Source organism: Pseudophryne corroboree, chromosome 5 (assembly GCF_028390025.1).
Source record: "Pseudophryne corroboree isolate aPseCor3 chromosome 5, aPseCor3.hap2, whole genome shotgun sequence".
NCBI classification, from domain to species: domain Eukaryota; kingdom Metazoa; phylum Chordata; class Amphibia; order Anura; family Myobatrachidae; genus Pseudophryne; species Pseudophryne corroboree.
Genome location: NC_086448.1, coordinates 456,627,020 through 456,640,817, shown reverse-complemented (window position 1 = coordinate 456,640,817; position 13,798 = coordinate 456,627,020). Strand labels below are relative to the sequence as shown.

Here is a 13,798-nt window from a genome sequence, read left to right as displayed (position 1 = left end):
CCTCCCGGTGTATGTACTACCATTCTATTATTATACATAATTTACTCCTTGACACACTTTGGTGGCGGTATCCTTTATTGGGCCCGTGAGGCTGATTGTAATTATTTTATTTCTTTTTTTTCTTTTTGACTGGAGCAGTAAATGACTGCTTGACTGCATTTCAACATTTTGAAAATTGTATCTGGCTTGTCTTGAGAAAGGCTCTGGTTGTAGAGCCGAAACGTCGACCCATTAAAAGCCGATTATGACTACATGAGACTGTGAATGGACTTTATTCGTCTAGGAGAGTACCCCCCAGGAAAACTGGAACTGTTTGTGTATATATATATATATATATATATATATATATAATAGAATAAGAGATCCTTTTTGCGCTCTAAAATTGGACCTATACCTTTGATTGTACTCAATAATTTTATTAAGGGGCAAGCTTCTACACAGAGATGGTCCCCTGTCGAACAAGACCAAAAATAGAAATCAAGAAATAGTATATCTCTGTGGAGCGCACTTAATGACTGAAATAAATATATTTATGTATAATACAATTTAATATGGTTATATTGGTTTCTGACAAAAAGAGGATGACATCACACAAACACCCTTTAAACTTTAAAACATCTGTTGCTTTTTATTGCTAAAATAATTAAATTTCAATACTGATAAAAAATGATGTACACTTTTACAATGTGTTATTGTTCATTACAGCCAAAAAATTGAATAACAACTTTTCCAAACAATAAAATATTTTTTCACTCAACGCGTTTCGTCGTATGTCGACTTCTTCAGGAGTGTTTTTTATGAAAAGGTAATTAATTAGTTTGAAACAGCTGTATTTTCACAAAATTATAATCCATATTTTACTAAGAATTATTATGTATAATTAACTTCCATAGTTTTGTAGTATTTAATGAATCTTCCTATTTGCGACCATCTGATGGTTAATATTAATCTTCCAAAGGCTTGTAATTAATTTGTCCAAATTTTTATTTAATTTACCTACAATACTTTCATATGTCCAAAAAATATATATGAGGATCCGACAATGGGATAAATAATATTAAGCTTCTTTTATTTCCCAGCAGCTCTCCTTGTGTGTCCTCATACACAGAGATCCAAAAGTGGAATGGACTTTGAAAAAGCTGCTAGCTGAACGCAGCGAAACGCGTTAGATTTATAAGGGACCCAGAGCTGGAGATTACCAACAGGAAGACCGAACCATCCCCCACACAAATTCCGGATTGCCACGCAAAGTTGGAGGACTTAAATAGCAGATTGGACCGACCAATTCTACCATCCGCATTGCATGAGGAGCTCGCCATTCGGCTCCACAGAGATATACTATTTCTTGATATATATATATATATATATATATATATATATATATAAAAGAGTATTCGATAAATCAATCAGCAGCATTCAGAGACTGGAAACAGCGGTAAATAAAGTGCTAGTGCTTTTAATCCATGTAGACAAAAATGAGTGGTCCAACGTTTTGGGGCGCGGACGCCCCTTTTTCAAGATGAACAAATACAGAGTGAAAAGAAAACCAAAATGTGTTACCTTTATGGTGCAAAAAGACCCAGGAGGCGGGAGAAACAGCAGTGTCCGGGGGAGCGTGGCGCTTCCGTCCCGGTGAGTGTGACGTATGGGCGCCTCAGTCACATGGTTCCAGCGCGTCATTGGATTCCGACGGTACCAAGGCAAACAGGCACGCCGCTGCCATGGTTACCAGGCGCTCCGTGGCTTCCTGCTCGCGGAGGTCGTGTGACTGGGCTGTGAATGAAAACAAATGTATAAAATAAGTGAAGCATAGTATGCACATAGACAAACATATATGGAAACTGCCTCTATGTCGTGTAATGTATGTTGTTAGTTCTTTAGAGACAAAAATATAGGTAGAATGAACGGTGCCTGATATTAAATATGTGACCACCTGTCAGTGCTGATAAATGCAAGAAAATACTGGTTAACTAGCAATCAACATAATGTTATGTCTATGTAATTAAATAAACAGGCGGACAAGAAGTTACTTCTGAATAAGCGACAGAAAAAAGAGGGTATAGTGTCCAGGTTTGGTTCTGCCGCGTAACTGGATGAATCGATTTAAAAGAAACTCCATAGGATTCTATCATTAAGTCCATTGGGTCTCACAGTGTTCAGTTTAAACATCCAGCTGGCTTCTCTTTTGAGCAGGGTACCTGCCCTGTCACCTCCTCGCAGGCTGCTAGGAATGTGGTCGATGATCTGAAATCGAAGATCATTGAGGGAGTGAAGTTTCTCAACGTAATGTCTCGCCACTGGTTGTTCAGATTTCTTATGTACCAACGCAACTTTCAGGGCAGATCTATGCAGTGCAAAACGTTCCCTCGCATTTCGTATAGTTTTGCCTACATATTGGTATTTGCAGGGACAAGTGATCAGGTAGATAATGAAGGTGGTTGTGCACGTCAGCACGTGCCGTGTCTTGTATGTTCTGCCGGTGGAGCTGGAGGTGAAGGTGGAACCCGGGTTCATGTATTTGCATGTTTCGCAGCCTAAGCATTTGTAACATCCCGCTGGTTTGGTCAGGAAGTTAATAGATGTTGTCTGGTCGAGGCCTGTGATGTCAGTACGGACAACAAAATTTTCTATACTCTTACCCCTTGTGTGACACACCATGGGTCGCTTATTGCGTAGTAGGGTGAGGTTATTATCCGTCGTCACTATGGGCCACAGAGCTTTGAGAGCTCTGGGGACAACCGGGCTGGATGTATTGTATCGAGAGACAAAGGGTATAATCTGCTGGTCGCTCCTGCTTTTCTGTTTTAAGAGATCATTTCTATTCATATCGGCCACTAGTTGCTCATGCTTATGAAGGGGTCCAGTCTTGTAGCCTCTGTTCTTAAACCTTTTGGTTACCTCGGTTAGTGCACCTTTGAGTTTGTCCGGGTCACTGGTGATTCTGGCTGCCCTGATGTATTGTGACTTGGGTAAGCCTCTTTTAAGAGCTGCTGGATGATGGCTGTTGTAGCACAGCAGGGTGTTCTTGTCAGTGGGCTTGTAGTATACTTCTGTGTGTATCACGTTGTCCTTAATAATCACATTCACATTCACATCTAGGTAATTTAACTTGTTGAGGTCACATTGTGCTGTGACTTTGATGGGTGAATCTTTTCTGTTAATGGAGGCAATAAGAGCTTCAAATCTTGCCTTGCCGCCAGTCCACAGTATAAAGACGTCGTCTATATACCTAGAATAGAATGTGATGTATTGGGTAAACTCTTCATTAGTGAAGAACATTGTTTGTTCTTCCATGAGCATGAAAACATTAGCAAAAGACGGAGACACGTTGCTCCTCATGGAGCACCCACTGACTTGGCGATAGAATTTCCCGTCAAATAAGAAATAGCTGCGGGTTAGCGTTAGTTCTAGTAACTGGAGAAATAAATTATGGTCCAGACTTGACATTTGAGTTTGAGTCAAAAATGCTTGCATGGCTTTTAGGCCTTGGTCATGTGGTATGCTCGTGTAGAGACTACAGATGTCTACTGTACAGATCAAGGTCCCCGTGGGTATATTACCTACAGAATTGAGCTGATTGAGGAAGCTGGTAGTGTCTTTGACGTATTTTGGTTGTTGACTGATTAATGGCTGGAGAATGCTGTCCAGAAAAATGGAAATGGGCTGAAAAAGTGCATTGTGTGCGGAGATGATAGGTCTGCCGGGTGGACTGTCCAAGCACTTGTGGATTTTAGGTACCAAAAACAGTAACGGTACTGTGGGGAATTCTTGTTTAAGAGTGCAGCACAGCTTAGTGGAAATCAGATCTGTGGTCAGTGCTGATTCCAGTAGATTATCAACTTCCGCCTTGTACTGTTTGGTAGGATCAGCTGTCAATACCTCGTAGACGGTGGCATCTGCCAGATGTCGATACGTCTCTTTTCTGTAATCGGTTAGATTCATTATGACAATGCCGCCCCCCTTATCGGCGGGGCGGATGATGATGTCTTTATATGAGCCCATGTCTTTTAAAGCTTGAAATTCTGAGCGTGACAAGTTGTGATGTACAATGTGTTTGGCTGCTGTATACTTGGTGATAGACTGGTCCAGCAGTCTGGTAAAGGTTTTTATGGAAGAATTGGATGAAGTGGGGTCGAATTTAGACTTCCGTGCAGAATTAATGTACGCTTGATGTACTTCTGGTGTCATTGTGGAAGGATGTTCCTGGAAGAACTCTTGTAGGCGGAGTTTGCGGGCAAATTTGTATGACTCAATTTGCCAGGTAAAATCGTCGAACTTGCTGGTTGGAACAAAGGATAAACCGTAGTTGAGTACTTTGGTTTCTAAATCGCTGAGATGTCGATCAGACAGATTGTAAATCACTGTTTCTTCCTTGAGGCGGTGTTTCTGGAGCCTCGTGTTCTGTTCACAGTTTGAATTTTTTGTATCGAGGTCTGGTTACTTTCTTTAGTTAATAGCAGGTGATGTTCGTGCTCAAAGGCCTGGATCTTGTCCCGTGTGCTCTTCAGTTCTTTGCCGGCTTCCTCAACCACTAGCAGCATCAAGTCCATGCTGCACTTGTTTAAAATGCCAGTCCATCGGTTGCAGAAATCTGTATTGAACCGGCCTATGGTGGGGACATTGCGGATGCGGAAGCCTCTCGGGATCATCTTGTCACGGTGGTAATTGGACAGGGAAATGCCATGTATCAGAAAATCCAGCTCTCTTTTTTTCAGTTTAACTAATTGGTGATAGATGTCATCCATGTTGAGCTGTTCATCTGCTTCTGTAAGATCTTCTGTGAATAGTAAACGGTCCGCATCAGCGTCGGTGAAGCTGTAAAGATTGGTCTGATTGGAAGTAACTTCATCACGTCATGGATGCAGCGACATGGTCATAGGAGTGGGTAGCATTCAATGTGACCATAAAGTGTCAAATGCTGTAAAACAAGGAATTATTCTGAGGTGCAAAGTGCTTCATATAAAGTGCAGCAAACGTGTAGGTGCTAAAGTGCCACTGTGTGCTGTGCGTGACTCCTGCAGATCTGTTCTTCCACAAAGGGGGGCTGTAAAACAAAAAAAATAAAGTCTTTAAGGTGGGCTGGGGTGCCTTATCCCAAATGGGCAGCACTGTCTGTAATAGGCATGTGCGTCCTGGTGATATAAGTGTGGCTAGGATCGGCACTCTCCATAAGAACTTTAATGTTGCTCCGGTGCCCTCTGGAAACAAGTATCCAAAAGTATTCGATAAATCAATCAGTGGCACTCAGAGACTGGAATGGGATAAGGCACCCCAGCCCACCTTAAAGACTTGGACTTGATGCTGCTAGTGGTTGAGGAAGCCGGCAAAGAACTGAAGAGCACACGGGACAAGATCCAGGCCTTTGAGCACGAACATCACCTGCTATTAACTAAAGAAAGTAACCAGACCTCGATACAAAAAATTCAAACTGTGTGTGACAACTATTAGAAATAACTCATTAAATTCAAGCGGACTAAACTACATATAGTCCAAGAGGACTATGAAACTTACCGCACCTACCGTTTGCTCTCAGGGGATGAACCCGGCAACCATAAACCGTACAACTATCAGGCCAAGCACACCTGGCGCAATCGCAGAGAAGATAGATCTAGAGACAACTTCACTTCCAATAGTGATAGTGATTTCACGTTAGCGGATTCAGAGGGCCCAATTGAAGCAAATGAGACCCCTTTAGGGGTGACACCTGCCGCGGGGGCAGGCACAAAAACAAAAGGACGCCCACCCGCAGGGGCCAACAGAACACGAGGCTCCAGAAACACCGCCTCAAGGAAGAAACAGTGATTTACAATCTGTCTGATCGACATCTCAGCGATTTAGAAACCAAAGTACTCAACTACGGTTTGTTCCAACCAGCAAGTTCTACGATTTTACCTGGCAAATTGAGTCAAACAAATTTGCCCGCAAACTCCGCCTACAAGAGTTCTTCCAGGAACATCCTTCCACAACGACACCAGAAGTACATCAAGCGTACATTAATTCTGCACGGAAGTCTAAATTCGACCCCACTTCATCCAATTCTTCCATAAAAACCTTTACCAGACTGCTGGACCAGTCTATCACCAAGTATATAGCAGCCAAACACATTGTACATCACAACTTGTCACGCTCAGAATTTCAAGCTTTAAAAGACATGGGCTCATATAAAGACATCATCATCCGCCCCGCCGATAAGGGGGGCAGCATTGTCATAATGATTCTAACCGATTACAGAAACGAGGCGTATCGACAACTGGCAGATGCCACCGTCTACGAGGTATTGACAGCTGATCCTACCAAATAGTACAAGGCGGAAGTTGATAATCTACTGGAATCAGCACTGACCACTAAGCTGTGCAGCACTCTTAAAAAAGAATTTCCCACAGTACCGTTACTGTTTTTGGTACCTAAAATCCACAAGTGCTTGGACAGTCCACCCGGCAGACCTATCATCTCCGCACACAATGCACTTTTTCAGCCCATTTCCATTTTTCTGGACAGCGTTCTCCAGCCATTAATCAGTCAACAACCAAAATACGTCAAAGACACTACCAGCTTCCTCAATCAGCTCAATTCTGTAGGTAATTTACCCACAGGGACCTTGATCTGTACAGTAGACATCTGTAGTCTCTACACGAGCATACCACATGACCAAGGCCTAAAAGCCATGCAAGCATTTTTGACTCAAACTCAAATGTCAAGTCTGGACCATAATTTATTTCTCCAGTTACTAGAACTAACGCTAACCCACAACTATTTCTTATTTGACGGGAAATTCTATCGCCAAGTCAGTGGGTGCTCCATGGGGAGCAACGTGTCTCAGTCTTTTGCTAATGTTTTCATGCTCATGGAAGAACAAATAATGTTCTTCACTAATGAAGAGTTTACCCAATACATCACATTCTATTCTAGGTATATAGACGATGTCTTTATACTGTGGACTGGCGGCAAGGCAAGATTTGAAGCTCTTATTGCCTCCATTAACAGCAAAGATTCACCCATCAAAGTCACAGCACAATGTGACCTCAACAAGTTAAATTACCTAGATGTGAATGTGATTATTAAGGACAACGTGATACACACAGAAGTATACTACAAGCCCACTGACAAGAACACCCTGCTGCGCTACAACAGCCATCATCCAGCAGCTCTTAAAAGAGGCTTACCCAAGTCACAATACATCAGGGCAGCCAGAATCACCAGTGACCCGGACAAACTCAAAGGTGCACTAACCGAGGTAACCAAAAGGTTTAAGAACAGAGGCTACAAGACTGGACCCCTTCATAAGCATGAGCAACTAGTGGCCGATATGAATAGAAATGATCTCTTAAAACAGAAAAGCAGGAGCAACCAGCAGATTATACCCTTTGTCTCTCGATACAATACATCCAGCCCGGTTGTCCCCAGAGCTCTCAAAGCTCTGTGGCCCATAGTGATGACGGATAATAACCTCACCCTACTACGCAATAAGCGACCCATGGTGTGTCACACAAGGGGTAAGAGTATAAAAAATTTAGTTGTCCGTACTGACATCACAGGCCTCGACCAGACACCATCTATTAACTTCCTGACCAAACCAGCGGGATGTTACAAATGCTTAGGCTGCGAAACATGCAAATACATGAACCCGGGTTCCACCTTCACCTCCAGCTCCACCAGCAGGACATACAAGACACGGCACGTGCTGACGTGCACAACCACCTTCATTATCTACCTGATCACTTGTCCCTGCAAATACCAATATGTAGGCAAAACTATACGAAACGCGAGGGAACGTTTTGCACTGCATAGATCTGCCCTGAAAGCTGCGTTGGTACATAAGAAATCTGAACAACCAGTGGCGAGACATTACGTTGAGAAACATCACTCCCTCAATGATCTTCGATTTCAGATCATCGACCACATTCCTAGCAGCCTGCGAGGAGGTGACAGGGCAGGTACCCTGCTCAAAAGAGAAGCCAGCTGGATGTTTAAACTGAACACTGTGAGACCCAATGGACTTAATGACAGAATCCTATGGAGTATCTTTTAAATCGATTCATCCAGTTACGCGGCAGAACCAAACCTGGACACTATACCCTCTTTTTTCTGTCGCTTATTCAGAAGTAACTTCTTGTCCGCCTGTTTATTTAATTACGTAGACATAACATTATGTTGATTGCTAGTTAACCAGTATTTTCTTGCATTTATCAGCACTGACAGGTGGTCATATATTTAATATCAGGCACCGTTCATTCTACCTATATTTTTGTCTCTAAAGAACTAACAACATACATTACACGACATAGAGGCAGTTTCCATATATGTTTGTCTATGTGCATACTATGCTTCACTTATTTTATACATTTGTTTTCATTCACAGCCCAGTCACACGACCTCCGCGAGCAGGAAGCCACGGAGCGCCTGGTAACCATGGCAGCGGCGTGCCTGGTTGCCTTGGTACCGTCGGAATCCAATGACTCGCTGGAACCATGTGACTGAGGTGCCCATACGTCACACTCACCGGGACGGAAGCGCCACGCTCCCCCGGACACTGCTGTTTCTCCCGCCTCCTGGGTATTTTTGCACCATAAAGGTAACATATGTTGGTTTCCTTTTCACTCTGTATTTGTTCACCTTGAAAAAGGGGCGTCCGCGCCCCGAAACGTTGGACCACTCATTTTTGTGCACTAGCACTTTATTTACCGCTGTTTCCAGTCTCTGAGTGCCGCTGATTGATTTATCGAATACTTTTGGATACTTGTTTCCAGAGGGCACCGGAGCAACATTAAAGTTCTTATGGAGAGTGCCGATCCGAGCCACACTTATATATATATATATATATTAGAGATGTGCACCAGAAGTTTTTCGGCTTTTGGATTCGGTTCCACGGCCATGTTTTGGATTCGGACACATTTTGGCAAAACTTCCCTTAAAATTTTTTGTCGGATTCGGGTGTGTTTTGCATTCGGGTGTTTTTTTTTTCAAAAAACCCTCAAAAACAGCTTAAATCATAGAATTTGGGGGTAATTTTGATTCTATAATATTATTAACATCAATAACCACAATTTCCACTCATTTCCAGTCTATTCTGAACACCTCACACCTCACAATACTATTTTTAGTCCTAAAATTTGCACTAAGGTCGCTGGATGACTAAGCTAAGCGACCCAAGAGGGCAGCACAAACACCTGGCCCATCTAGGAGTGGCACTGCAGTGTTAGACAGGATGGCACTTAAAAAAATTGGCCCCAAACAGCACATGATGCAAAGAAAAGAGAAAAAGAGGTACACTGTGGTCGCAGGACGGCTGAGCTAAGCGACACAAACACCTCAATATCACAGGAATTATTCGTTCTAATCAATGGTATTATTGGTCCAAATCACTGGAAGAAAATGACCAAATCACTGGAATTATTCATTCTAATCAATGGTATTATTGGTCCAAATCACTGGAAGAAAATGACAAAATCACTGGAATTATTTGGCAAGATCACTGTAAATAATAATTATAAATCACTGATATTAATTGGTAAAATCTTGCTATCGCCTGCCTAGTGAAATGGAATCTAGATGTGATTTTGTACCGGTGACACAATAACTTCATCAATTGTCTAAATCCCCCTGCACTAATGGCGGAAAACGGGCACACGTCTAACAGCGCACTGATTATACTGGGAACTGATTATACTGGTCACTGATGATACTACGGAGAACTGACACTGAGCAGCGAGAACAGCACTAGACTATTGTACTGTAGTATATAGGTCACCACAATGCAGCACTGACAGCACAGATATTAAGCACTGATCAGGATACTAGAAGTGACACAGAGCTGCAAGATACAGCAATGGCCTACTGTACTGTACTATTATATACTGGTGGTCACCACAATGCTGCACTGTACTACTATATACTGGTCACAACAATGCAGCAGATATTGAGCACTGATCAGGATACTAGAACTGAGTCTGACACGGAGCTGCAAGATACAGCAATGGCCTACTGCACTGTACTATATGTATACTGCTGGTCACCAAAATGCTGCACTGTCCTACTATATACTGCTCACAACAATGCAGCACAGATATGGAATGGATACTTGCAGTGACACAGAGCTGCAAGATACAGCAATGGCCTACTGTACTGTACTACTATAATTATATACTGGTGGTCCCCACAATGCAGCACACTGAGCACAGATATTACCAGGTGTATCTCACACATCGCTCAGTACAGATTACAGGATGTATAATCACCAGGTGTATAACACACATTGCACAGTACAGTATACAGTATGCAGCTCTGGAGGGATCAGTATTTGGCAGGAAGGCGAGGCATGGTCCTGGCAGCAGAGTGACAGGCAGCCGTATAGTAGCAGCCAGATCCAAATCTGGCAGTGTGTGGAGAGGGAGGAGGTGAGGGAAGGGAACGAGCGCTGGAGTGTCTGAGCGGAGGGCTTGGAAGTTCAGGGGGAGTGAGGTGGGAGCTGCTCTTCCATAGAAGCGCACAGTGGTGGTGACGGAGTCTGACAAAGGAGTGTGGAGGAGGATTGGGGCAACTGGCCGCAGGGGAGCACTGTGCTACAGCCATCACCTGCAGGGGGAGTGGAGGAAAACACATCCTATCTGCCCCAGATAAGTGACTTCTGATCAGAGCAATTGAGGGTCGGAGTTTTTCTGAAAGGTGGAAAGGAAGGGGTTCTTTTTCATGCAGACTGGAAGGACTACAACAAACTTGGAGTGACTACACTTTTCACCCTAGTTTGGCAGCCCTGCTGCCCTTTAATACACAGATGAATGAAGTCTCCATTTGGAAAGGCGGCCGCTCAGCGATCAAGAACTGATGCAGTACATGCATGTGTTTCTGCAAATATGATGAAGAAAAGAACATTTCATGAGAAACATCGAAACAATATGGGACCTAGTAAACCAATCTCCCAGCCAAGGTAAAATATATTGTAGGCTGTAGAATACAGCATGGGTGGAAAGAGGGCAGTGGGCCAATAACCCAGTGGAAAGAAACAGTTCTGGATCAAGTACCAGTGAATCCCTCCCTCTATCTTATAAAGTATGATGGATTTGATTGTGTCTATGGACTTGAGCTTCACAAGGATGAAAGGGTGTCTGCTCTTGAAGTTCTACCAGACAGAGTTGCCTCATCCCGAATCAGCAATGCCCATTTGGCTGACACAATGATTGGTAAAGCAGTGGAGCATATGTTTGAAACAGAGGATGGTTCCAAGGATGAGTGGCGAGGGATGGTATTAGCACGAGCACCTATTATGAACACATGGTTTTATTATTATATAACCTATGAAAAGGACCCAGTCTTATATATGTATCAACTTTTAGATGACTATAAAGAAGGAGATCTTCAGATCATGCCATACTCAAATGATTCCCCTCCAGCTGAAAGTGAACCAGGGGAGGTTGTGGACAGCCTGGTGGGCAAGCAAGTGGAATATGCCAAAGAAGATGGCTCAAAAAGGACTGGCATGGTTATTCATCAAGTTGAAGCTAAACCATCTGTGTACTTCATTAAGTTTGATGACGATTTCCATATTTATGTCTACGATTTGGTGAAGACATCCTATATGGGATTCTGTACTTTTTTTTTTTTTGCCAAACGTAATCTAATGTAAACATTTGTAGAAAGTCGCTGCTTTCTGATTACAGAAATGCTCAGATATTCCTGCGAATACACAATCCCTTCCCAGAGGAAAAAGAAATTGAGAAACCGTTGTTTGAGAACATTTGTTCTCTTTCCCTTACAAAGGAACAAACCACTTTCCAAGAAGACTGACGTTTTTGGGATTATGGAGACATAATGTTTTTGAATATAAATCCTAAAGCGGGTGGTGTATTAGAGCAAAAGAGTGCAAGAGATCAGCCATGCAGTTTCTGAAATATTATGACATTTTTTTACTGTATTTCATAATCACTCATTCCTAACTCTGCTAAGTACTGTTTGGTATACTGTATCTGGCTTCCATGAGGTAGTTGTCCATTATTTCAGCTTCCATTGACCTTTTTGAAAGCGGTAGAAGTTATCGATTCTTTTTTTTATTTTTATTTTCCCCTATTTTTAATTTTCTCCTGCATAGCCCAGTAAAATGTTGCAATGTTAAGTATTGACTTGTGCCTTCTGGGGGTCCACTTCTTCACCAAACCCAGCCAAATCTCATCCTAACCCTCTGTTCCATGTTCTCTATGTACCCCATCTGTGTCACCCCTGTCTGTCTACCCCTCTCCTTTAGATTGTAAGCTCTCACGAGCAGGGCCCTCTTCCCTCATGTGCTTATCCTTTGTCTTACTTTAATAATCTTCAACTATACCACATCCAGCAGTCTTCTGCCACCAGATACTTATTCCAGTGTCATCTGCTGATGTAACTTTGTTTATTTACCCTGTACTTGTCCTATACTGTCATCAACTGTAAATTGCTGTTTTCCTGTTTGATTATTTATGTACTCTGTAATTGGGCGCTGTGGAACCCTTGTGGCGCCATATAAATAAAGGATAATAATAATAATAATATAGGGTGTATAATCCCCAGGTGTATCTCACACGTCGCTCAGTACAGATTACAGGATGTATAATCACCAGGTGTATAACACACGTCGCACAGTACAGTATACAGGGTGTATAATAAATTCCCAGGTGTATCACACACATCGCACAGTACAGTATATAAGGTGTATAATCCCCAGGTGTATCTCACACATCACACAGTACAGTATATAGGGTGTATAATCCCAAGGTGTATCTCACACATTGCTCAGTACAGTATACAGGGTGTATAATCACTAGGTGTATCACAAACATTGCACAGTACAGTATACAGGGCGTATCATTAATTACCAGGTGTATCACACACATCGCACAGTACAGTATATAAGGTGTATAATCCCCAGGTGTATCTCACACATCACACAGTACAGTATATAGGGTGTATAATCCCAAAGTGTATCTCACACATTGCTCAGTACAGTATACAGGGTGTATAATCACCAGGTGTATCACAAACATTGCACAGTACAGTATACAGGGTGTATAATCCCCAGGTGTATCTCACACATCGCTCAGTACAGATTACAGGATGTATAAAATCGCCAGGTGTATAACACACGTCACACAGTACAGTATACATACTGGTCACAACAATGCAGCAGATATTGAGCACTGATCAGGATACTAGAAGTGACACAGAGCTGCAAGATACAGCACTGGCCTACTGTACTGTACTATATGTATACTGCTGGTCACCAAAATGCTGCACTGTCCTACTATATACTGCTCACAATAATGCAGCACAGATATGGATAGTATACTTGACACAGAGCTGCAAGATACAGCACTGGCCTACTGTACTGTACTATATGTATACTGCTGGTCACCAAAATGCTGCACTGTCCTACTATATACTGCTCACAATAATGCAGCACAGATATGGATAGTATACTTGACACAGAGCTGCAAGATACAGCAATGGCCTACTGTACTGTACTACTATAATTATATACTGGTGGTCCCCACAATGCAGCACACTGAGCACAGATATTTGCAGCACACTGAGCACAGATATGGAGCGTTTTCAGGCAGAGAACGTAGATATTTTCAGCACACTGAGCACAGATATTTGCAGCACACTGAGCGCAGATATGGAGCTTTTCAGGCCGAGAACATAGATATTTGCAGCACACTGAGCACAGATATTTGCAGCACACTGAGCACAGATATTTGCAGCACACTGAGCACAGATATGGAGCTTTTCAGGCAGAGAACGCAGCCACGTCCTCTCCGTTCAATCTCCAATGCAC

The 13,798-nt window shown here is 42.7% G+C and overlaps 1 pseudogene; it reads left to right on the top strand.

The window, feature by feature from the left end:
- The first annotated feature begins 10,844 nt into the window (after positions 1-10,844).
- Positions 10,845-11,563, top strand: LOC134929124 (spindlin-W-like; annotated as a pseudogene).
- Positions 11,564-13,798: the final 2,235 nt, after the last annotated feature.